General features: G+C 32.4%; 1 long non-coding RNA gene across 1 annotated transcript in view; it reads right to left on the bottom strand.

Annotated features, from left to right (window-relative positions):
- The window catches only part of LOC140438224 (uncharacterized), a 132,907-nt gene extending 110,109 nt beyond the window's left edge, over window positions 1-22,798 (bottom strand). Inside the window, exon 1 of the long non-coding RNA XR_011950460.1 lies at window positions 22,661-22,798. This is a non-coding gene — a long non-coding RNA (uncharacterized lncRNA). The remainder of the gene's footprint in view (window positions 1-22,660) is intronic.
- Between the last annotated feature and the right edge of the window lie 2,004 nt (window positions 22,799-24,802).

The raw sequence follows: 24,802 nt of genomic DNA, 5'->3' as shown, positions 1-24,802 counted from the left end.
TGCCGAAACATTGGTTCACAACCATGTGATATATAATACCATGTTTTTATAATTCATAAATTATAAATTAATTATTATAAAAATATTTCAGTTAATTTATAATGTTAAACTTATTGAACCGTTATTTTCTTTTTATGTGTTTATTATTTGTTAGTGGTACTCATACTAACATTAACGGAATTAAAAGCAGTTGCTAAGTTTTCCTAAAGCATCATCGTTAATAATTTAGTGCGTTATGAATTATGGTAGAAGGTAGATGTAAAGGTTCAGGGCTTATCAGACGACCTCGCCTGAATTTGTTATGGGGTTAACGTTCTTACAGTGAAAGTTTTGATTGGGATAAGGTGCCAAAGTTCGAAAAGTTCGGAAATATCTTTATATATTGTCCAAAGCATATGGCTCCTAACCGTTGCAGGTATTGTTTGCAAACTTAGCGCAAAGTGTTTTAAACTTGTTTTAAACAGAATATTTTGCTGATTCATATTAGACATAAAACTTTCGATTATATAAAAATAGTAGATGGGCTCATAATAAAATACGTCATAAAATAAATCATATTTTAATAATTTGAGTCATATTTTTCAGTTAGACAAAGATTTTTGTAAAACATTTAAGGTTACTTTTACATTTTAAATTTGAAAAAGACAATTTTTAAATATAAAACAAAGAACACCTAAACATTTGACGGTATTAAACGATTTCTACCTGGCGAAACCGAATTCAAATTTTTACCACTGTGCCTTCTAAAACTTGCAAGGCAAACAGCTTGATAAATTACCCGGTTTAATAAAATTTGAATTCGGTTTCGCCAGGTAAAAATCGTTTAATTTTTTTTTGTTTTTAAATGGCGTAGTTACGTCCGTATATAGTTAATTTGATAGCTATTGTCTATAGAAAATGTCACACTGAGAGTGCAGTACGGGTAAGATACGGCAATGCTTTTCTTATGGAGAATAAACGCGCAGGGTTGTCGGTTTTCTCCAGCTGTTGATTGCCCATTGTCTCACAGGACCGGCTTGGATAAAATGCATCTGCCGGCAGTACGAGTAAAATATTTTATATCATGTATACGTATACAGTAGAATAAAAAGGCATTGATGAGTTATTGACAACAAAAACTATGAATTTTGCATATAAAACGTCAACATGAGATATACAATTGAATCATATTCATAAGAGTAACATTTGAACACCTCTTTACAAGAACAACATACAATAACTGTAGTTTTAATGTTTTACATAAAATAGAAAAAACCTACATAATTTCTAGGAAAGAATTTGAAAACTTGGAATTAGATTTAGATTTTAGAATTTAGATTTAGAATTATATGGAAATTAGATTTTTTCTATTGTATGTAAAATATTAAAAATACTGTTATGTTGTTTCTATAAATAGGTCTTCATTTCTCTTGTAAAACTTCTGCTACAAATTACCATCATTAACATAATCACCTAAATATGGCCATAAACTTGTTTGTCATAATAAGTATTTGATAAACTCCAAGCTTTCCCTATTTCACCCCCTACCCATCCTAAGGATGGGTAGGGGGTGAAAGTGCTTTTGGAAAACGAAACTACACCTCAAAATTTAGTCCGAGTTTCAACAGAGAGCATGGAGTCCCATAAGTTTAAATCCGGTGAATTATTTAACGGTTAGACTTCTGAAAGATATTGGATTTGTTTATAAAAAACGTGGCCGAAGAAGCATCATGGTGGAGCGAGAGGATATTATTCATTGGCGCCATAATTATTTAAGAACTATACGACGTTTGCGAAAAGACCATTGCAATATCATATATTTGGACGAATCGTGGGTTAATGTTGGCCAATCTATAAATTACAAATGGTGCGATACTACGATACAAAACAGTCGTGATGCTTTTCTCAAAGGTTTAAGTACTGGCTTAAAAGCACCTACTAAACGAGGTCCACGATATGTTTTATTGCATGCAGGTATTTCAGGAGGTTTCCTTTTGCATGCAGGTTTTGGTTAAGCGATGTACACCGTCGTGAAAACAAACTAGAACTGAAGTTGGAACGCCAGTTGGATAGCAAGTCGGAGCGTGAGTGGAGACGAATATCCAACTAGTAGTCCTACTAAGTGGGACCGCAAGTCGGAACGTGAATGCCCAGCTTAAGACAGTTTAATCTTGGCATTCAATATTTTACATACTTCAATGTCAGTTTTTATTTGTGAAATCTTTTAATTTCTGTGAGTGTTTTTAAATGTACTTGTAGGCCATTTTTTGTAATGTTCAAATTGTTTTACAGTGTACTCCTGATGAAGCTATAAAATAATTAGCGAAATATTGAGTTTCTTAGAAAAAACGAAGATTTTCATTAGAGACCACTTTACCTGATAATTCCTGGGTATATATATATATATATATATATATATATATATATATATATATATATATATATATATATATATATATATATATAATAATAATAATAATAATTTAGTTTTTATATTTAAAATATCTTTAGGAAGTCGTCATTAAAAATGTTTTAAGATATTCAAAGCTGCCCTCTATACATTAGCTATGACCAAATTAGTAAATTCTAAATAGATAGCCTGAATGGCCGTAGCTAAGCATGATAATAGCAGATTAATTTTAGGAAGTTACGTCTTGGATTAAGGATAGGGGATTTTAAGGCCGGAGGTCAGATGAAAACTTTTGTAGATTGGGAAACGCCGCCAGCTGAAGAGGATCTTATAATCTGGTCCACTAGAGAATAAAAAAAAAATGTCTGGACGGATCGATATATGCGCTTATTGAGTTCATTTAATAACTTCTATTTTTGTTTTAATCCAGTTTATGTATTTATGATGTATTAATTTAGAAACTAACTGTAAATAATCCAAAATTTTTGAGGTTAAAATTTACTTCAGTTATTTTAGTGATCAACAAAATAAAAAAAGTTTTTAGATCTTTTCCAGTTTCAAATGATATGGAGTTTTATAATGTATTATACGTAAACTTATATTACAGTGGCACGCCTAAAAAAACTGTCAAAAATAACCCACTGGAGGTACCCGGTTTTTCTTCTTTCATAGTAAGCCTTCTACCTACATTTACCTTATTTTTCCCATATGTAAAAAAAACTAAAATAAACGAAATAAACAGCAACAAAAAACAGCGACTTTTACTAGTACCCATAATCCAACAAAACTAGTTTGAAAAAGATATGGTATACGCTATAACAATTCCCAGTATTTATACATCGAAAGCAAAACCAACATTAGTGGAAAATTATAGTTATAACTATTTGTTCTATAACAATAATATTAATATTTATTAATGTCAATAAGTCTTACCTAAGCCAAGAAAAAATTTATGAGTTTTGTGAAAATCAACTTTTTGCATCAGCTGCTCTTAAGACCAACTCTATACGGATCGAGGATACGACTCACAACTGTCAACGCCACAGTACTACTCCCTACGGACCCCTCGCTACTGAAAAAGTCTCAAATATTATCAAAGAACTTCATAGTTAGAAATCTTTTGGCTAAAGAAGTACTGTTCATGAGTGCTTATCAATATTCATTAATCATGATATTTCTAATTCGCAGAAAGGACTATTACTCCTAACTTAGAAAATAACTTAGCTAATACCAAAGGGTCAAAATAATATCCAAAATGCATCCAAGTATCAGCCAATTACTTGTCTTTCAACTTTGTGTAAATTTGTTACATCTTGTATATCCCAGCCTTTCTACCAACACTGTTGCTCTAAACAATATCATAAATGTCATAGAACTTTAACAGAAAAGATGCGTTAAGGATTCTATGGGCTGCAAATAACAACCTATTACTCGTATTGACTTATTTCTTACCAGGCATATACCAAAAACAAACCTCTTTCTACTGCTTTCATCGAATAAAAAAAAGCGGTTGATTTAGTATCGCGTAAATAGCTTACATATATATTAAGAATAAATAAAGTCACTGGTGATATATTACCATCGACTATAAATCCAGGTGAAAAATATTCCAGGTTAAACGCAAGCAAAAAGGTTATTACAACCTTCTTCTTGCTACGAAAAAATTCTGTTGAAACTTTAGATAAATGAACTAAAAGTAATCAGGTTTGGTCTTACTAGACATTGCTTACTCAAAAACTGCAAAAATTACAGTAAACTTGGAGACTCTGCGAAAATACTTATGACACGGTTGAAAATATTATATGCAACTGCAAAGCAATTGTTTGGATAGTTTTCACAATAAATATCTCTTCTAAATTTAAAATAGGCTTTCTAAAAAGCGGTTTTTTTTTAATCACAAGGTGGGGATCTGCAAAAACACGCTAGAGATAAACATTACCGACAGTGCTGGGTTTCTTAATCAAAAAAATCCTCCAGATCCACGTCGATCAGCTTGGCCTTAAGTCGGATCTCCCTGCCCTCCATAACTCCAATGTGGCGGGGACCAGCTAAACCCTATTCCTTTTATACTAGGGCATCGGGTTGAGACAGCCTCTTAAAACCTTACTTCTCTCCGATGTTCTTCTTTTGTTCGATTCTCAATCGCTCGCCATCACATCAGCTTCTTACCTTGCACTCATACGATCACCACGTTCGCCCCTTCCTAACCAGATTTTTTTCTTTGCTTTCCTTTCTTCGCATACGTACACATACCTCTCGACCGTAATTATTCTAGTCGTCATTATTACTATTTGTCGTCGTTTCTCTGCACCTAAGTTAACAGTCACCTCATTCCACTTGTATTGTCACTCTCTTGTGCTTGCTGTTATTTTCGTCTGTCACTCTCTTATCAATGAATTACGTGGAGGAGAAGCAACTATATGCAATGAATACATTCTTTAAGAAAAAAACCCAAAGAAAATGGACATGGATTAGTCCCAATGGTGAAACTAAAAACGAAATTGATTATATTCTTTCAACCCAAAAATCCATGGTTAAAGACGTAACAGCCCTTAATCGCTTCTCAACTGGTAGTGACCATAGACTGGTCCTTTCCAAGCTGCTCATTGATAGTAGATTTAAAACAAGAAAGAAAATGAAAAATAATCAGAAATTAGATATGGAAAAACTAAAACAAGAAAAAAACTAAAAAAAGAAATTTTACAGATAACGCACGAATATTCTAGAAATCTCTATAAAACAGAACAAAGACCAACCCAACAAATCCGTAAAATGCTAATAAATGGGGGGGGGGGGGGAAACTACAGTGGAAGTCCTTTATGTACTAATGAATAAAATATTGAACATAAAACAAATACTCACCACATGGAACAAGGCAGTAACACTACTACTATTTAAGAAAGGCGATAGAAAAGATCTGAAAAACTATAGGCATATAACGCTACTGAATGTAATGTACAAACTGGTAACTAAACTACTAACAAACAGATTAACAACTAAGTTAGATAATTACCAGTCAAGAGAGCAAGCCGGTTTTAGAAAAGGATTCAGTTCAAGCGACCATCTGCTTACGATAAAAATATTAATTGAAAAGGCCAACGAATATCAAATCTCAATGTATATGGCATTTGAAGACTTTGAAAAAGCATTCGATAAGGTGGAACATTGGGCAGTAAAGAAGTCTTTACAAAATGGGAGAATCGACTATAGATATACGGACTTAATTTCCAATATATATGATCAAGCAACAACATCCATCAAACTAGTTAAACAAACGGAGCCCATTAAGATACGGCGAGGAGTCAGACAGGGTGACACTATATCACCCAAACTATTCAATCTAGCTTTGGAAGACGTTATGAGGAAATTGCAATGGGAAAAACGAGATATTAATATAAATGGCCAATACTTGAATCACTTGAGATATGCAGACGACATTGTATTAATAACAGATAAAAGGGAAGAATTACAAAATATGATGGGTGAATTAAATAGCGAATCAACAAAAATAGGTCTACAAATGAAATATAAAAAATTATAAAATTATGACCAGCCAACCAGAAGAATTAATAATTACAATTACAATTGCACAAGGAACTATAGAACAAGTAAAAAAATATGTATATTTGGAACAACTAGTTAAATTAAATAAAGAAAATCAGACTGGAGAAATAAAGAGAAGGATACGGCTGGCTTGGGTATCCTTCGGAAAACTTTCCTATATACTAAAAAATAGAAAATACCCCCAATATTTAAAAAAAAGAGTCTTCAACCAATGTATACTTCCTATTCTAGCCTACGGTTCTCAAACTTAGACGTTTACAAAGAAAAATATGAAAAAATAGCAAGGACCCAAAGAGCCATGGAAAGGCCATGGCTCATGACCATGGAGCCATCAGAGAAGAAAAGAAATACTTGTATCTACAACAAAAAAGTGACCGATGTCCTAATGCAGATAGCAAAACTTAAGTGGAAGTTCGCTGGACATACCATAAGACAGAAAGATGACAGATGGAATAAGATGATTATACATTGGAGACCATATAGTTACAAACGAGAAAATAGACAGACGTGGAAGAAGGAAGAGAAGGACTATGTCCAAAATTGGACAGCAAGGGCTATATAGATAGTTAGACAGACTCTCTTATTCGTTCTTTTCTTTATCCTTGTGTTGCTAGCCTCCTTATTCTTACTTCTGCGATCCCAGTTCTGCCTTCTCAATACCTGCTAGAACTGCATCTAGCTCCCGCTCTTTTTTCTCTTTTATCGACAGCACATTTCTCACATAGTTGTGGATTTTGTTCCACCATTGTTCATCCATCACCGTCTTTCCTACCATCTCTCTCACCGACTCAAACACTCTACCTAGCTCATTTCTTTCTTTTACCCATCTAACAAACTCAAAAAAGGTATGTGACATGATATCCGAAGCTTTAAAATCTAGACAATTATCCGATTCGGTCTTTTTAAACTTGTATAAGTAGCTACGGAAGCTCCTGTATCCTGTAAGCACCTGCATCAGATATTTTAAAAGCGTAGATCTATTCTACTAAATCTAGATGTAGAATATACACAAAAGATCTTGTGGAAAAATCTGAGTCCAATCTCCCTGTGAAAAAAATCAATGAGTCCAATCGACTTCTTCAAAATCTACAATCTGCGTTCTAGTCTAGCGTATTACCAGTAGTAATAATTTTGTTTCAGACTCAGGAAAATGCACCTTGAGAAGTTCTATCATAGCCTTTTTATAGACAAAAGTTTTAAATCTATGTAACCTATTCTGTTTGTTAGAGTACCTAGGATTATTCGAGGCTCTCTAGATCTCCTTTTACAGTCAGGTTTTACCAGTTCGCTGCTTTGGGTTTGTGTTGTTTTTTTTTTGTCTGCAATTCATGCAACTTCTCGTGGATATGTACTATTTATTGTTTTCCATGTATTTACATAAAAAACACAGTCGTTATGATGAGATACGAGTTCTTTCACTTAAGGCTCTTTGGGAATCATCTTTTTCAAACTTAAAGCCCAAATTTTTTAATATTCTACTCAAGGATATTTTACTTATAGCAACACTTTCTTTAGCCTGCAGCTCATTGATCAACGCGTCACGGATTACATGTTTCTTTAGAAATTTATGATGTAATATATTGTTTTAATATATTACATTTATATTGACATGTCTTTCTCTTTTGCGGAAACTTACAACAAAACCACTAATTAACTGTGTGAATGAGGTTAGCTTTGTATGTAAATTTATGGCAAAATAAAAAAATACTTACCATAAACTTTCAAACTCCAATATAAAATTAGTTGTGAAAACAACTGTCTGTGTAATATAAATAACTTCTAAATGAAAACAAAGAACAAAAAAAAACAGCAAAAAATTAAACAAACTGACAGCCACAGGTAAACAAACCAGAAAAGTCACAAATTGTACTTAAAATCTGAAAACGTCCTCAAGCTTATTTTTCGTACATATCTCTTTTCAATGTACTGAGTCTAGAGCGTTGATAAAAGTAACATGTGTCTGTAGTTAATAACAAGCGGTAGCTGGTTTTTCTTTAGTTTCATACGTGAAATACATAGATACTAGATAAAAAGTATGTGTTTTATCTCGCCAGGTATTAAAGACGCAAGGGTAAAGAACTATGGACTCAACTGTAAATGTAGACAAATTATTAATTACGAAACTGTGTTTCACCAAATAAAATTTGGTAGCTGTATTTCATTTAATGCATTTCATGTTAGCATTAAAACTTGATGGCGTGTTTTGCAACAACTGGTGTATTACAGTGACAATGGCGAGAGTTAGTCTTTTATTCATTTAAACGTTTCCTTACATTACGCTTTCTTGTTGCAATGTTTAATGGCAATACAGTACACACAGGTACACAACTGGTTTCTTGACAATCTAGTCATTCTAAAAGCCTCTCTTAGTGCTTCTTATGTAGTTGGTTTAAATATGGACTTGTCGTCGTTCGATATGTTGCGAATTTTGTCTCCTATTTTTTTCATATATAATATACTAAAATCCTTTTCTTAGTTTTACACTATAAAGAACGTTCCTCTTGTTTTGTAAGTTTATCTCCTTATATATTTTTATACAGTTTCAATTTACTCAAAATTTTTCTTAATAGCTAAGTTAACGTTTATTCTTATGAGATTTTTTTTATTTTCATGTTTACAAATATTTCTGCTGTGAATATAATACGTCACCTGCAGACCCAACAGCGGATTCTTACATTATCAAATTTACTTTCCTTTGTTTACACATTAGTGAAAACGACCACCTCAGGTCTCTACCCTTCGCTATGTCTCCTACCCAAATATGAAAACAAACGTGTGGGTCGGAAGTTGACATAGGCGCTCCAAAAATGTATTGTCTTTTCTTGCTTTAACCTTTCCGAAAGGACATGTTTTATTCATATGCTGAATAAAACGGCGTATAAGCAAAACATTTAGCTTTCAGAAATGTAAGAAACAATTTTAATGACTTAATTGTGTAGATGATAATAAAAACCAACAAGATTTTCTTACATGTAAAGACCAACATTTATAGTATGGTACAATTGGTCAAAAAAAACTCCTAACACCGACATCCAAAGTAACAGTTTTCCTGCTATACCAAATTGTTCTATATGGTCCATAAGTATATTGTTTAGTAAAAAGTTACACCATTTTGAGCTTCGGGTTTGGAGGGTGGGGGAGAAGTCGGTAAATTAGTAATTTTTTAAGGTTATTTTCAATATTTCTAAAACTCTACGGTTTAGCGTGAACAATGTTCCATTCAAAAATGTTCTACATTAAATTTAAAATAAAAAAGGTCCCATGCATAATCCATCTAAAACAAATGTTTCCAAAGTTACGAAGAGTGTACTTGAAGACCATGCTACATAAGATTATGAGTAATTAATAGGAAAATTCGTTTTAAAAATTGTTAAAGTAAACTCGAAGTAGACATATTAAAATGAATTATCTTCCTTATCAACATGGGTTATAGGAGATGAAAACATGAACTGTGATAAAGCGTTTGAAGTGGCAACCCTGACTTTTAAAGACATTGAAATCAAAACATCTAATGAGATACACTTTAAAAGAAAGTTAGCTGTTTAATCCTTAGCCTCTATAACCAGGTCGATGACAATTAACACTACCACAGTATGTGTAAACCCAAACACTTTCTTACATCAGATGGTGTGCACAATAAGTGATAAGAAACTTAAAGAAATATTTTAATATGAACTATGTGCGTATCCTCCATATTTTTTCAACGAATCTGTCGTAATGAGAAAAGGAAATAAATCTTTAATGATAACTGTTTTCATGTACTCTACGTTCAGGGAAAATATCCATACATCATTGATAGAGGTCACCTGCTTCATTGTGTTGTATGGCGATGCCCAAAGGCCTTAAAAGAGATTTGTGAGCAGTATAGAGACTATTTAATTACTCATTACGTATCAGCGACTGTTGTATTTGATGAATACCAGCACGTAAATTCAAAATATAAAGAACACATACACACAGCACGTTCTAGCATTAAAGTCAACGTTAGAAACTCAATACATGTAAATATAAACCAAACTCAGTTTTTAGCTAAAGCTAACAACAAAATGGACCTTACTTTACTTCTTACAGTACCCTTGCAAAGATGAAGTTGCACATTTCATCAAGTATTGGGTGACGTTGACATATGAATAGTGTTAACAGCTATTGATGAAGCTAAGAAAGACGTTGAATCTTGTGTTATTTTTGATGACAAGGACCTACTAGTTTTGTTGACTGTCCACGCACCATGAGATATTAAGAATGGTGGTACCGAAGAAAAGCAATCAGTAGGAAAAGTCTACGCTATTGCTGATATTCATCGAAACATTTGGAATATAAAGAAAGTACCTCTTTCGCAATATACGACTTTACAAATTGTGATACGGTATCAGCTATCTACAAGAAGGTAGAATTACACTGTATAGGAATATACAAGAAAACGATGCTCTGTATAGAAAACTTTTAGTCTTCAATGATACCAAAGCTGACCCCAGTTCACTAGCTGACGCCGGAAATAATTTCCTTCTTGCGATGTTTGGTGTCAGGAACATAGAAAATCTAGATTGTTTTTGCTACCAGTCTTACTTGAAGGCCATTGCAAAGCAACCTATTCATTCTTTGCTTTAGTTGGCCGCACCACTTCCCACTTTAGGAGCTTCCAGCCAGCATTCATTCAAAACCTACCACCAGGTACAGCAGTGGTTGAATGGGAAGAAGAATCCGCTCGACTAAGGTTGAAAGAAGATTAACGAACCCCTGACGCGCTGTAACTTACGAAGAATTACTTTCCCTCATAGTGTGTACTTGCAAAGACGATTGCATTCGTAACTGTGAGTGTAGAAAGAATGCTCCAAACTGCTCAAGCATATGTAGCAATTGCTCAGGCCTAGAATGTACAACGATGATTGACGAAGATGTATAAGGGGAGGATGTTATATTTGAAAAGGACTGAAAATGATGAATAAGCTTACCTGAACTGATGAATTGTTCTTAACTTATTGCAATATAATCATCATTATTAAATAAAAAATATTTTAAGTATTTAGAATGATTTTGTTGGAATTTACTGTTGGAAAGATATTCATGCGATATTTTCCATAAAAAGTTCAAAGTGGGTTTCTCCGTACCACAGGTTTATATGGCTTAGGTATGTGGAACCCTGTTTTCTCTTAAAAAGTAGCCCTCTTGAGAATGTGGTGAGATTGACGTTCCTTCAAGGGCGTATAACTAACATACCACTGGCCACTGAAAAAGCAAATTACATTTACAAAACACAATCCTGTTAAAAAACATTAGTTTCCTGAATAATAATATTATAAGCTGCCCAAAAAATTTGTGTTGAGTACAGAGGAATATAATTAATTAACAGTGGTTGCAAAATTCTCTCAAGTATTTTTCTTAGCAAATTATACCCTTAAGCAGACAAATTTGGGAAAAATACCATTCTAATTTTAGAGAAAAAGATCAACAATCGACTAACTGTTTATACTTAGACAGCTCTAGAGAGGAGATGTAAATTAAACAGATCGATACATAACCCTTTAAGATACCCTGCAAGAATATGATAGCGATATGAGAGAATTCAAGTATCGAATTCTATAGCAGAGCTCTCAATACCTAAGAAACTCATGCAGATGATTAAGGTTTTTATGAAGGGTGAAGTGTCTAAATTACGTTTAAACAATAAACTATCCACCAGTTTTGAACTAAACAAGGGACTGAAGCAAGGTGTGGCTCTATAAATTAACGATGTTTATACTTTTTGTGCACCTTCTCGATATCTGAGTTTTCGTCACGTCACAGCAAAACTTCTAGTACGTGATATATATTACATATTTTGACATTATTGATAACTCCTACGCCATCGACGGTTTGGTATTATAAATATATCTGATCCCAAAAAAATCCTAATAATACGTGTTTCTTTGATATTTCAATATTTCCTACATTTATTGGTGTTTTTATTAGTACCTAATCAATGTTTCTACTGCCAACTACATCTTTTTTTTTTTTCTACAAATTACATATGAGACGGTTATATACATGGCGTTCACCAGCAGATAAACCGGAAAAAGTGGTAAGTAATCAAATTGATTATAAAATGACTAAAGAGAGATATCGCAACACCATCAAATCAGTTAAAACATATCCAGGACCATAACCCACTTGTCGCTAATGTCACGCTTAAGCTTAAACGTATTAGAAAACCCCAAAGAACTCCAAAATTTGATGTTAAAAAACTAATAGAAGCTAACAAACTCCAACAGAAAATATACGAAAACTTTGATAAATAAGATACTAACACGTACGAGATAAACCAACAATGGGAAAAATTTGACTCCTCGTTACATGCAAAAAGATATCAAAAGAACCGATAAAAAAGGGAGACAACTGGATGACCGACGAAATACTCGGCACGATCGACCAAAGAAAACAAGCCAAGAACAAAGACAGTCACAATTACAAAATCATTAACAATGAAATCAGAAAAATGATAAGAGAGGCAAAACAAACTTACTATGAGGAAAAATGTAAAGAGCTAGAAGATCTTCAGAACAAATACGACCTATTCAACTTACATAAAAAGGTTAAAGAAAAGGCAGGGCTGCAAAAAAGAATCCACAACACAACTATTTTAGATAAAAATGGAAATACTATGATAACGACTGACGAAAAGCTAAAACGATGGAAAGCATATATGGAAGAGCTTTTCAGCGACGAAAGAGGAAACCTACAAGACATATCTTTCGAGGACAGAGAAACAAGTATAGAAATTAAGAAGGAAGAAATATTGTATGCACTATACAACACCAGAAACGGAAAAAGCCCGGGGCCAGATCAACTGCCTATTGAATAAATAAATAGAAAATGAGTACAGTGTCCTCTTAAAGCTCTTTAATGAAATATGTCAGTCGAGTAACATACCCAAGGAATGGTTGACCTTAACATTTATTTGTCTCCCAAGAAGAAAAATGCTAGAGAATGTACTGACCACCGCACCATACTCACTCACTTAAAATGTGTTTAAAGATCATCCATAAACGAATTTACCAAATACTTAATATGAATACTGAAGAAACCCAATTTGGATTCCGTAGAGGCGTAGGTACCCGTGAAGCTCTCTTTGCATTCAACGTACTAATCAACTAACTAATCCAGAGATGCTTAGATGTAAACCAAGATATGTACATCTGTTTCATAGATTACAATAAGGCTTTCGATAAAGTCCGCCACAAAGCGCTAATGGACGTCCTCAAAGCAAAACAATTACAATACAATGACCTTCGAATTATAACAAATCTATATAATAAACAGCAGGCAAACATACGTATTAATGAACACACATTAGAAGAGCTCAAAAATAAAAGAGGGGTGCAACAGGGGTGTCTATTGCTACACCTACTATTTAATGCATACTCTGAAGAAATTATAAAAAGAGCTCCCGAGGGAAAAAACAACCACAAACCACAACCACAAGGACCAATCAACAACATTAGATATGTGGACGATACTATCATAATAGCAGAAAACCTCAAAATTAACAAGATAGTTGAGTATGGAGAAGAATATGGATTATCAATAAACATCAAAAAAACTAAATTTATGAGGATATCAAAAACCCAAAATAATTATGAAAGCCTGACAATTAACGGTAAAACTTTAGAACAAGTTGAAAACTACAATAATTATCTTGGCACAATAATTAATCAAACAAGAATTTGAAGATCACTCCAAAGAAATTAAAGTTCGAATGGAGAAAGCACGAAAAAACTTCAATAAAATGAGAAATGTACTTTGTGCAAGAGAACTGAAATTAGACTTGAGAGTTAGGCTGGCAAGGTGTTATATTTTCTAGACTCTGCTTTACAGGATAGAAGCATGGACACTTAACGCGTCAACTACTAAAAAGTTTAAAGCATTTAAAGTGTAGGTGTATAGAGGAATCCTGAAGATATCATGGACCGAGCATGTAACAAACAACGAAGTCATGAGAAGATTTAACAAAAGAATGGAAATATTGGAAACCACCAAAACACGAAAGCTGCAATACCTGGGGCATGGTATGCATAACTGAAGATACAACATAGTACAATTAATTATAAAAGGGAAAATCCAGGGCAAGAGAAGTGCAGGAAGGAGAAGAATCTCATGGTGCGTAACTTGAGGGATTGGTACGGATGCACATCAATCGAACTATTTAGAGCGACAGCATCTAAGATCAGAATAGCCATGATGATTGCTAACTTCCGTCGCGGAGATGGCACGTAAAGAAGAAGACATATTTCTTTAATATAAAATACTTATATGATCTTTTACAGATTTTGCACATATAAAATAAGACAGATTCTCTTTATTTTTTCCTTTTGAGTAGCTTAGTATTTTGTATAGATTACTTTTAAGTATTAATTAAACTGTATTATTTTATGTCGTCTACTTAACGTTTAAAATTAGAAATGAAACCAAAACAACTCAAAAAGTCTAATTATTGCTCAGGTTCTACAAAACCGAAATTACTTTTAAATTCTTTATGTTATAAAACCTCGAAACCGCCAGACTAAAATAAGCTGTTTGTAAATACTTCCAAGTTCGGAACAAATTAAACATCGGTATTTTCAAGAATTTCTCTCCACATAGCAATAGCCAGTTGACTTTCGATTGTTGCCAACCTTACCTACCCCGATGTTCTGTTAAACAATAACCCATTTAGTTCTGCGGTTTTTGAGTATTACAATGCTTTGTGCTTCACGTTTATTGAGTAGACTGACTGGAATAGGAAATATTTTAATTGAAGTTTTAGTGGTTCAGGCCCGTTATTTTACTGATATTTAAAAAAAAGTACCTATCTGAATGTAGTATTTTCTACAAAAAAAAATGGTTATATTAAAACAGTGAACTGCTTTGTTACATTCGCAGCGGAAAATCAATTTGTTTCAATTTTTATACAAACTTCTCTAGCATTTTTCCATAACAAAACGGAAACCACAGATTAATACAATGGTATATTTATGTGAATATAATTCTTATAGACCAGGGAACTAACGATTTTCTCATGACACTCTATCTAACAACTGCTTTTTAATAAATTTGGTGATAACAATTTGTAATAAACAAAATCTGCAAAAGATTAAACGTCATTTTTTTACTTATAAACAATATATAAACTATGTATGATATTTATTTGATTTTATATACTAGAGGTGAGGCCCAAGTAATTCCTGCACCAGATGATTTGGTCACTATGGAAGCCGTCATATTAAGGATCAAAACGGGACATCGTGGGCTTACTGCAAAAATCCATTAAGTCCATGTTTGGTAATTTTTCGGATTTTTTCATAGAGAGTATTAGAAAGAGAGAAATTATCGATTGGTAAATCCCGTTTAGTGAAAGCACGTATCTAAACGTTAATACTAAATGTGACCAAAATATCATTAAATTACCATTAAAAAGACAAACACATGCCGTGATGACAGTAAAATTCTCCTAGGCGATTCCATAGTAAATTATGAGGGAAAAAACAGGAAAAAAACCTCATAATACTATCCCGACTCTATATGTTACTGTCTTACTAAACCTGGTATTTTCCTTTTAATAACTTTCTCTTTTATTATAGGTAACCAGATCCTACTACATTCTGCCGAGGAGTTTGCGACACAATTGGTCTCATTTAGCATAATTAAAGCCGCTTCTTTGATTTTTCTCTTTGAACAATCCGTTTCTTTTAGGACTATATTTAAATCATTCCATTGAACCCTATGTTTATTATCCCATGCGTGTTTACATATTTGAGACCTATCAAATTCTCTATTTTTAATATAAGATTGATGTTCTCTCATGCTAACATTTTATGGCCTTGATGTTTCACCTAAATAAAACTAATCGCAATCACAAGGTATTTTATAAATACAATTCTTTGTCCTTCCTTGTTCATTGTTGGGTTTGATTTTAGATAAAATAGATTCTAATCTGTTTGTTGTTTTAAATGTTGTTAAAATGTTGAATTTATTTCCTATCCTTTTAAGTTTTTCATATAATCCTTTTATGTATAGTATTGTTATTTTCCTAGTATTATTCCTTGTGTATGCTGTAGAATCTCGTTCTAAGTTGTTCTGTTATATTCTGAACATCTAGAGCATACATAATTTAAGTTTTTTTTAAATAACAAACATATTAAATCAGAATTTGGTGTTTATTAAAAGTAAACTAAATGTACGACCAAAAACTTACCATGTCGGGATATTATTATGAGATGTTTTTCCTGGTTCTTCCCTCATAATTTACTGTGGAATCACTAACAGGAGAATTTTACTGTCATCATGGCATGTGTTTGTTTTTTTAAAGACGAATTACATGCTATGATTTTTCTGACAAATATTCTCAAGTTAAAGTTGATTTCATGTAATCGAATGAACTATCTTACAAGTAAAGTCGTCCCAGGAACGCAACTCAACAATATTGGCAATACCATTTTAAAGTCGTCTACTTTAAAATGTATAATGTATGTCTGAATTGTCGATATAAATGAGTCACATAAAATTAAATTATTAGAAGAATTTTTCACCGAGTAACAAAAAAAAAAACAAAATTTGTTTAATTTACTAATGTTTGTATTTTAAGAACGATTTCCGAAGTGGAAATTGAACGTCAATAAACGCACTTTAACCTTTAAGTGTGGCTTATTCCCATTTAATTAGTAATTACTTTAAAATACCACAAGAAACTAGCTTTAGAACAATATTAATATACAAAAACCGAGTATTTAGTTACAGGAGAAAAACTAAATATACTACAAATTGAAATGAGAACTATAAAATTAACTAAAACCTTCAAATACTTGTGAGTCCAAATAACGTCAAAAGCAGGCACAAACGAAGAAGTACATTCTAGGATTGGCCAAGTAAGATCAGCCAATAGATCGCTCAAAAATTAAGGCCGTGAAAATAAACTATTGAAGACGATGTTGCCGGCACACTAGACTTGATAGAGTGAGGAACGTAAATATAAGGAAGGAAAGTTATTTAGACAAATCAGGAAACTTAAGAAAAATATGTTTATGAAAAGTTTTGTGATGTAGCCCGATAGGGTTTTGATCATTATAATTTTTATAAAGAAAATTTTTTAAATAAATTTTTTTGTGATACTTGGTATACACCCAACTACAGTAATATAATTTCCTTGTGGGTACCAGAATTTCGACTGTGTCGATGGTGGCTTCATTAGGTAGCTTATGTTTATACTGTCGTCCAGAATTGTGTTCGTATACTGCGTATGTAGTGTTATTACCTTTTTTCGAACCATCAGTAAAATATAAATAAGAATAAGGCTATCTCTTTTGAATTTCTGCGTTAAACATTGGACCATGGATAAGAAGTTTCACCTAAACATTTATTGAGAACAATACATAGAGCTTTTCAATATAAACTAGGGAAAGATAAAAAATCAAAAATTATACTCATATTTAATTATGTTATTCGGAAAACATTATTGTGTAACCCTGTAAATAATTAGCATATTTAAAATTATTCTGGCACAGCTGGCTGTAAGCTGGTTTTGAGAATAGTCCCATATTTCAACACGGAAGACTGTTTAGAAGGGAAAGACCGATTGTTGATATAACGTCTAAGGTGAAGTCACCTCGAAATATTATGAATAGATATGCAAAATCGTCCTATTGTCCTTAAGGTGAAAGTTATTGCCGAAAGGATTTTCGACGACAGCAGAAGGACTAATTTATTCCCTTCGAGGATCTCAGCTACATCGGAATTAGCGTCACGTACTTTTGTTTCTTTCTACAGTGAAAATAAAAATGGAAAACTTGCTGGTTTAACAGTAGGCTTATTTGTTTGGATATGTTAGAAATAACTTGGCACTCAAGAAGTTTACAGACGTGTCATTGAACAAAGTGCCGTTCTTCACGTCACTTAGAAGGTTTTTTGTCTTTTGAGTTGAAAGGAAATTCCTGACAAACCAGATAATTAAATCTTCTCAGCCATTTATCATTCGCAAACATTTCTGTACATGATTTAAATACATCTTATTTAAAATGAAAAATTATAAAATATTACCTTTAATACAAAATTTTACAAAATTCAATTTATTATATACATATACAGTGCCCTTTTTTATTTATATATACATATATCGTAGAGTTTTTATAACATCTAGAAAAAACCTACAAATTGTTTTTGGATGATTTTATGTGTTGGATAGACCTGTTTGATGCTTTGGAGTACAGATAATGAATCTGAGATAAACAGAAGATTAGTATCTGTATATTTATGACAAAATTCAAGTGCTTTTAAAATTGCAATAAATTCACCAGTAAATACGCTGCAAAAAGTAGGTATTCGTATAGCATATTCGATATCATCTGTTAAAAAGGCTGCGGCACAGCCATTTTTGGTTTTTGATGCGTCGGTGAAAATCTTAACATAATTGTCATATTTTGATAGAATTTTTTTATATAATGTAAGAACGAGGGTAAGATTTGTGGTATTCTTTGGGTAAGCTACTAGAGATGTATTAATAGTAGAAGTATTAATTGTCCAGGGGGGTTCAGTTGGGTATGCAGATAGGGAGTATGTCAACAAATTGGTATTATATCCATAATTCATTACAAGTTCTTTAAAGGTTAAATATCTTGATTGTCTGTTACTTTTGTGATTGATGTTATTTGTATGTAGGAGTAGGTAGTTAGGGTTGTTAATATTGCTTTATAGTTTAGCAGCATATCTTAGTGTAGTATATTGTCTTCTTATAAACAAAGGTGGTTCATTTAGGCAGCATAAATACTTGCCACCGGACTAGTATGGAAGGCACCCAGCACAAGTCTCAAAGATGCACTTTGGATAACGTCTTTAATAAGACTTTAAGAATTTTTTTACTAGCAGTAGAATAGCACATTGCACCGTAATCTAATTTACTACGGATGAGTGATTTATATAAATATAGCAGAGTAGTTGTACCAGCACCCCAATTTCTGAATTTCTGTTAGAAAGTATTTTAAGGAGGTTTATTTTTGGCTGACAGGATAAGGCTAATTTTTTAATATGGTCTGTCCATTTCAAATGACTATCGAATCTCAAGTCTAGAAAGTCTGTTGAATCTACTTGTTTTATGTTAATATCATTTAGAATTAGGGTAGGTTTGCTATTGGTTTTATTTTTACTAAAGATAATAAAATAGGTCTTTTCACTTAAAAAGGTAAAACCACTTTTGTGGGACCATATTTCCCAGTTTGTGAAGAAATACCTGAAGGATTTTTGTCGCGACAGAGATATTACAACTTCTAGGTAATCTATTAGATCGTCAGCATACAAATTTGCTTTTAATGGTAACTCTATTTCTTCTGCAATATTATTAATAGCTAATAAGAAAAGTGTAGGGCTTAGAGTGGAACCCTAAGGAATTCCATTTTGTAAGTGCTCAGTCTTTGAATTGATGCCATTAACACGAACTTGAAATGTTCTGTTACTCATAAAATTTTTAACAAAGGCTAGAAAGTTTCCTTGTATGCCGCAGCTAACCATTATTTTCAGAATGCGATGTCGCCATGCAGTATCAAAGGCTTTTTTTATATCGAAAAATATAAAAATTACTTGTTGTTTCTAAAAGATTCACACATAGCATTTACGAAAGATATTAGATTGTCATTTGTCGGTCTTTCCTTTCTAAATCCATTTTGGATGGAGGTCAGTAGCTGGTTTTTCTCTAGAAACCAAACTAATCTATTATTTAAGATTTTTTCAAGTAATTTACAAATATTATTCGTAAGAGAAATTGGTCGGTAAGAAAAGGGTTCAGTTTTTGTTTTATATGGTTTTAAAATGGGGATGATTATAGATTGACACCAGATTATAGGAAAGGTTTTTTTATTAAAAATCTGATTAAATATATCTAGAAGGATTAGTTTACCTGAGAGTGGGAGGTTTCTTATAAAAATAATTGGAATAATATCAGGGTCTGGAGAAGTATTTTTTGATTTTTGCAAAGCCTCTTCAAACTCTTGGTATGTGATAGGCAAATTTAATTGATCATTATTATCTATTATTCGGATATTTTCTTTTTCATTCTCACATTTAAAATTTAAAAATTCATAGTTAAAATTTGTATTGCTAGAATTTGTTTTATATACTTATGCCAGTGTATTACAGATTTCTTGTTTAGATGTTATTAAATTATTACCATTAAGCAAGGTACTAATTTGAGTTGGATTATGTTCTCGTTTTAGTGTGCGTACCTTGTTCCATATAACTGGCATCGGAGTTGATGAATTAATCGATGAAACATATCGCATCCAGGTTTCTTTTTTACTTTTTTTAATCAGATATTTAGTTTTACCCCTCAAACTTTTAAAATTAAGAAGATTCTCAGAAGTTTTATGTTTTTTTAGAATATTAAATGCATTCTTCCTAGCTTTCATAGCAACAGCTATCTCTTGGTTCCACCATGGAACCGGTTTTCTTTTACATAATTTGGTTTTTCCTATGGATATATTAGCAGCTTTTATAATGATATCATTAAAATATTGTATGTTAGTATCTATTTTTTCTTCTGGAGTATAGTCCAAGATGTAATTTGTTACAAGATGTTGATATAGTTCCCAATCGGCGACATCTACTTTCCATTTTTGATAGATAGGGGTGTTTGGTGTGTCGGTTATAGTGGTTTCCATTATTATAGGATAATGATCACTATTATACATAATATAATCTAGACTATTCCAAATAAAGGAGGTTGATAATAAGGGCTCACATAGAGATATATCTATGGCGGAGGAAGTACCATTCTGAGAGCTGAAATATGTAGGCTTACCAGTATTCATGAGTATTAAATTTTGGGCATCTATAATATCCATGAGCAATCGACCATTTTTATCTGTTTTGTTGCTACCCCACGCGATATTGTGACAATTCATATTACCTACTATTAATTTGGGATTAGGAATTTGGTTAATTAGATAATGGAGATCTTTTAGTGTGGTTTCATTAGGATGAGGTAGATAAATATTGCAAATATTGATGTTTTTGCAGTTGATATTGCATGACACTGATACAGCTACAGCTTCTAGATTAGTATGTAGCTTAATTTCTTTGGTCTGAATGTGATTTTTTACAAAAATACCAACACCTCCACTAGATGTTGCGTCTCGATTTTTAAGGAAATGGGAACAATTTTTTATATTCAAGTTATTAGTTTTAAGGTGAGTTTCCTGTAAACATATTATAAGAGGAGAAAGATCGTTTATAAGTAGATTAAGGGATTCTAAATTATTAAAATAACCATTAAGATTCCATTGTAACATGAATGTATTATCAATTCTATTTTACAACGTGGGAAAGGGAGTTATCGCTTTCAATATCCGAGGATGAATCGGTAACTCAGGATTGTATCTTTTTTCGAAGTCTTGTTAGTTTATTTTTTATTTTGCGATCCGGAATATGGTCGTGGGAGAATAGAAGTATCTCTTTAAAAGAAACCATATCGGTTGTGTAATTTTCTACTATGGGGGTAAGGATATTTAAGAAAGAAGAACTGTAAATTTAAGAGGAAATGTCGGGTATTTAGAGTCGATTTTACCTTTAATAGATTCAAGTGATTCGAGGATATCAGGTGGTGATGATTTTGGCGGCTTAACCTTATTTTTGGGTTTGGTAAAAATTGTTGGATCGGATGGCGTTTCATGTATCTCAGGAGAGTCAGTAGATATTTGTCTCTTTGTTTTTTGATGGGAGGCATCAGTGTTCAAAGTAATAGGATTGCTATTTTTAGTCGTTTCGTTGTGAATATCTTCTGCTGTTATTTGAAAGTTAGTGGTATTATTAAATAGGATTTCCTGCTTCTGTTGTAAGATTTTGAGGTTTAGACGGGAGTGATATTGTAGATTGAGATTCAATGGGTGTTTGAGTTGATCGCAATTGTGATAGAACAGGGCAGTCTGTTTCGCGATGACCTTTTGACATACACTCAGGGCAATTTAAGTCAGTGGATAGGTAAATTCGATAGTTGGTGTTGTCGAAAGATATTGTAATGAAATCTGGGATAGTGATATTTTCAATAGGAGTAAGAAAAATTTGTCTTCGAAAGCTTAAAACGTGGTTATAGGCAGTGTCCGGCATTCCAACTCGCAGAAAAGTCATCTGGGATACAGTATTAAGTCCTAATTTTTTCACCTCAACTTCAAGTACTAAGTTTGGTATGGTGGGACAAACATTTAAGATGACCAGTCTGGTAGCAGGAGTAATTAGACGTCTTACTTCAACTACTGAATCATTAATGAATATTGATGTATGTCTTCAGCAATGTGTTGACGACTTCGGTACTGGAGAGGTAAATACATATTCTGTTATTCGAGATGCAGGATGCAAATATTATATTTTCTGGTTTTACTATATTTCCTATTGCTATCACATATTCGTTTATTTTTATTTCATTGAGAGTAGATAGGACAATGGCTTGGTTTTTGGTTGGATATTTAAATGAAGTAACAGCGTTGGAATATGAACATGGTTGATTGTTGTTAGGAGAAGAAACAGAACCAACAGAATGTTTTTTCCATTTTTAAAAATATTATTCATATTTTGGCACCTCTATTCTTCAGACGGTCCTGTTTCCATAAAAACAGAATCAGTAATGAGGTACCAAAAGTTGTGTAGTTGATAAATCCGGTACCAGGAACTTGTTTTGATATAAGTATCTCTAATTATATTATAATAAATACTACTTACAGTTTTTCTCCAAGTAGTTCAAATTTATTTTTATAGTAACACTACACTTTATTGCAATTTTATCAACTGGATACAAATATTATCGCAAAAAACCAGGTGTAATTAGACTAGCTATTAAACACGTCTGTTAACGACAAAGGTTCGACGTCGAATCAAAATGACATTTTTGTTTGATTTTTTATTTAGGAGTTATGGTAACCGCAATATTTTATAGAGTGAATTCCCATTGTACAATTTTTAGTGAATAAGTTAAAATAAACAATTATGACAGTATTATCCATATTATAAAGTGGAAAGATGGAATTAGTTATTATTATTTATTATTTATTATTAATTCCATCTTTCCAGTTTATAATATGGATAATACTGTCATAATACTTGTTTATTTTAACTTATTCACTAAAAATTGTACAATGGGAATTCACTCTATAAAATATTGCGGTTACCATAACTCCTAAATAAAAATCAAACAAAAATGTCATTTATTTAGATCTGTTAAAAAAATTTAAATTTTTACTCTTATAGTTGTAAGTATTGAAATATTCACTTTGTTTACATATAATAATTAATTATTCTAATAAATTTACAGTTTTCTCTTGAAGAAGTCACAAAATCGTGACGAAATATTGAGACAGAACAAATAGAGTTTTATTTCCTACATACCGATTGCTGATACTATAAATCAATATTTAAAACAGTACGGTCAAAAAATAATTTGAAATATATATATATATATATATATACAACAATTTGTTGGGATTCGTATGGTAGACTTGACGTTTTCGTAGATGTAGGCTGCAGCATGTCCTCCATCACATATGGAAGATGAAGTGAAGCATCAGTGAAGATTTGATGGGTTGTTGGGTATTTGGATATTACATTTATATAAGCTTGCAGTATAAGGAAAGGATGTGTGAAATGTTTCGGGAGTTCTTTTAGAGACGTGTCTATTTTTGGAGGTTTGATCATCCAAGGAGGAAAAATTACATGGATAGGCATAGTAAGACTGAACTGTTCTAAATTAAGACCAATACGTTTTAGTCGCTCAGGAAATGCTAGTTTTTTTATTGCAATATTTCTGTAAAGATCGGACGATATATTTGTCTTGCAAAGTATGGTTATGTTGCTGTTGTTTGCTGAAATTCTGGCAACGTAATTTAGTGATAGGAGTTGCCTTCGTTGGCTTAAGAGCAGTTCATTTGCCAGAGCTTGTATGCTACTTACTGGACTAGTTCTTGTGACACCTAAAACTAATCTCAAATACATATTTTAAAAGTAGTCAAGTTTTTTTAAAGATCTTTTGTTAGCAGTATCGTAGCATAAACAGCCGTAGTCTAGTCTACTTCGTATTAGTGATCTGTATAGAGTAAGTAAGGTTGTTGTATCTGCCCCCAAGAGGTATTTGACAGCATTTTTAGTAGATTAATTCTGTATTGGCAAGAACGTTGCAGATTGGTTATGTGCGTTATTCTTCTGCGTGTTTCAGGACAAATCCATTTAGTGTTAATTGAACATTAGGATAATTTTTTCTTTTGCCAAAAATTAAATAAAGTGTCTTTTCACTAGACAATATAAAACCCGTTTTGCGACCAGCTTTTAATTGTTTGCAAGGTAGTTTAAATCATATGTGCTCTCAGAGTTACATTGTTTGTTTTTAGATAAATGACTAAGTCATCTGCATATAGGCTAGTAAATACAGGTAGTTTTATTTAATCTATATTACTATTTATTGCAATTAGAACGAGAGTAGGACTTAAAGTAGTTTCTTGTGGAGTGCCGTTTTAAAGTACTCGTCTGGAAGATGTAAATCCATTGGTTCTAACTCGAAAACTTTGTGTTTCTAGAAACTTTTTATTAAAGGACAACATATGGCCTTGAACATCCCGTTCTTCGAGTGTTTTTAGTATAAGATGTCTCCATGTTATGTCAAACGCTTTTCTTATGTCACAAAATACGGCAATAAGTTTTTGATTATGCAGAAGGGATTCATGTATACTTGATTCAAGTGTTATTAGATTGTCTGTTGTGGATCTACCCGTACAAAATTCCACTTTGTCTGATACTTATTAGGTTATTGTTTTCAAGGTGCCATTTAAGACGATAATTAATAATTTTTTCTAAAAGTCTGCAGGTACACCAAGT

The sequence above is a fragment of the Diabrotica undecimpunctata genome, chromosome 4, assembly GCF_040954645.1.
Source record: "Diabrotica undecimpunctata isolate CICGRU chromosome 4, icDiaUnde3, whole genome shotgun sequence".
Taxonomy (NCBI): Eukaryota; Metazoa; Arthropoda; class Insecta; order Coleoptera; family Chrysomelidae; genus Diabrotica; species Diabrotica undecimpunctata.
The sequence above is the reverse complement of the archived record's forward strand: the minus strand, read 5'-3'. Positions and strand labels throughout refer to the sequence as shown.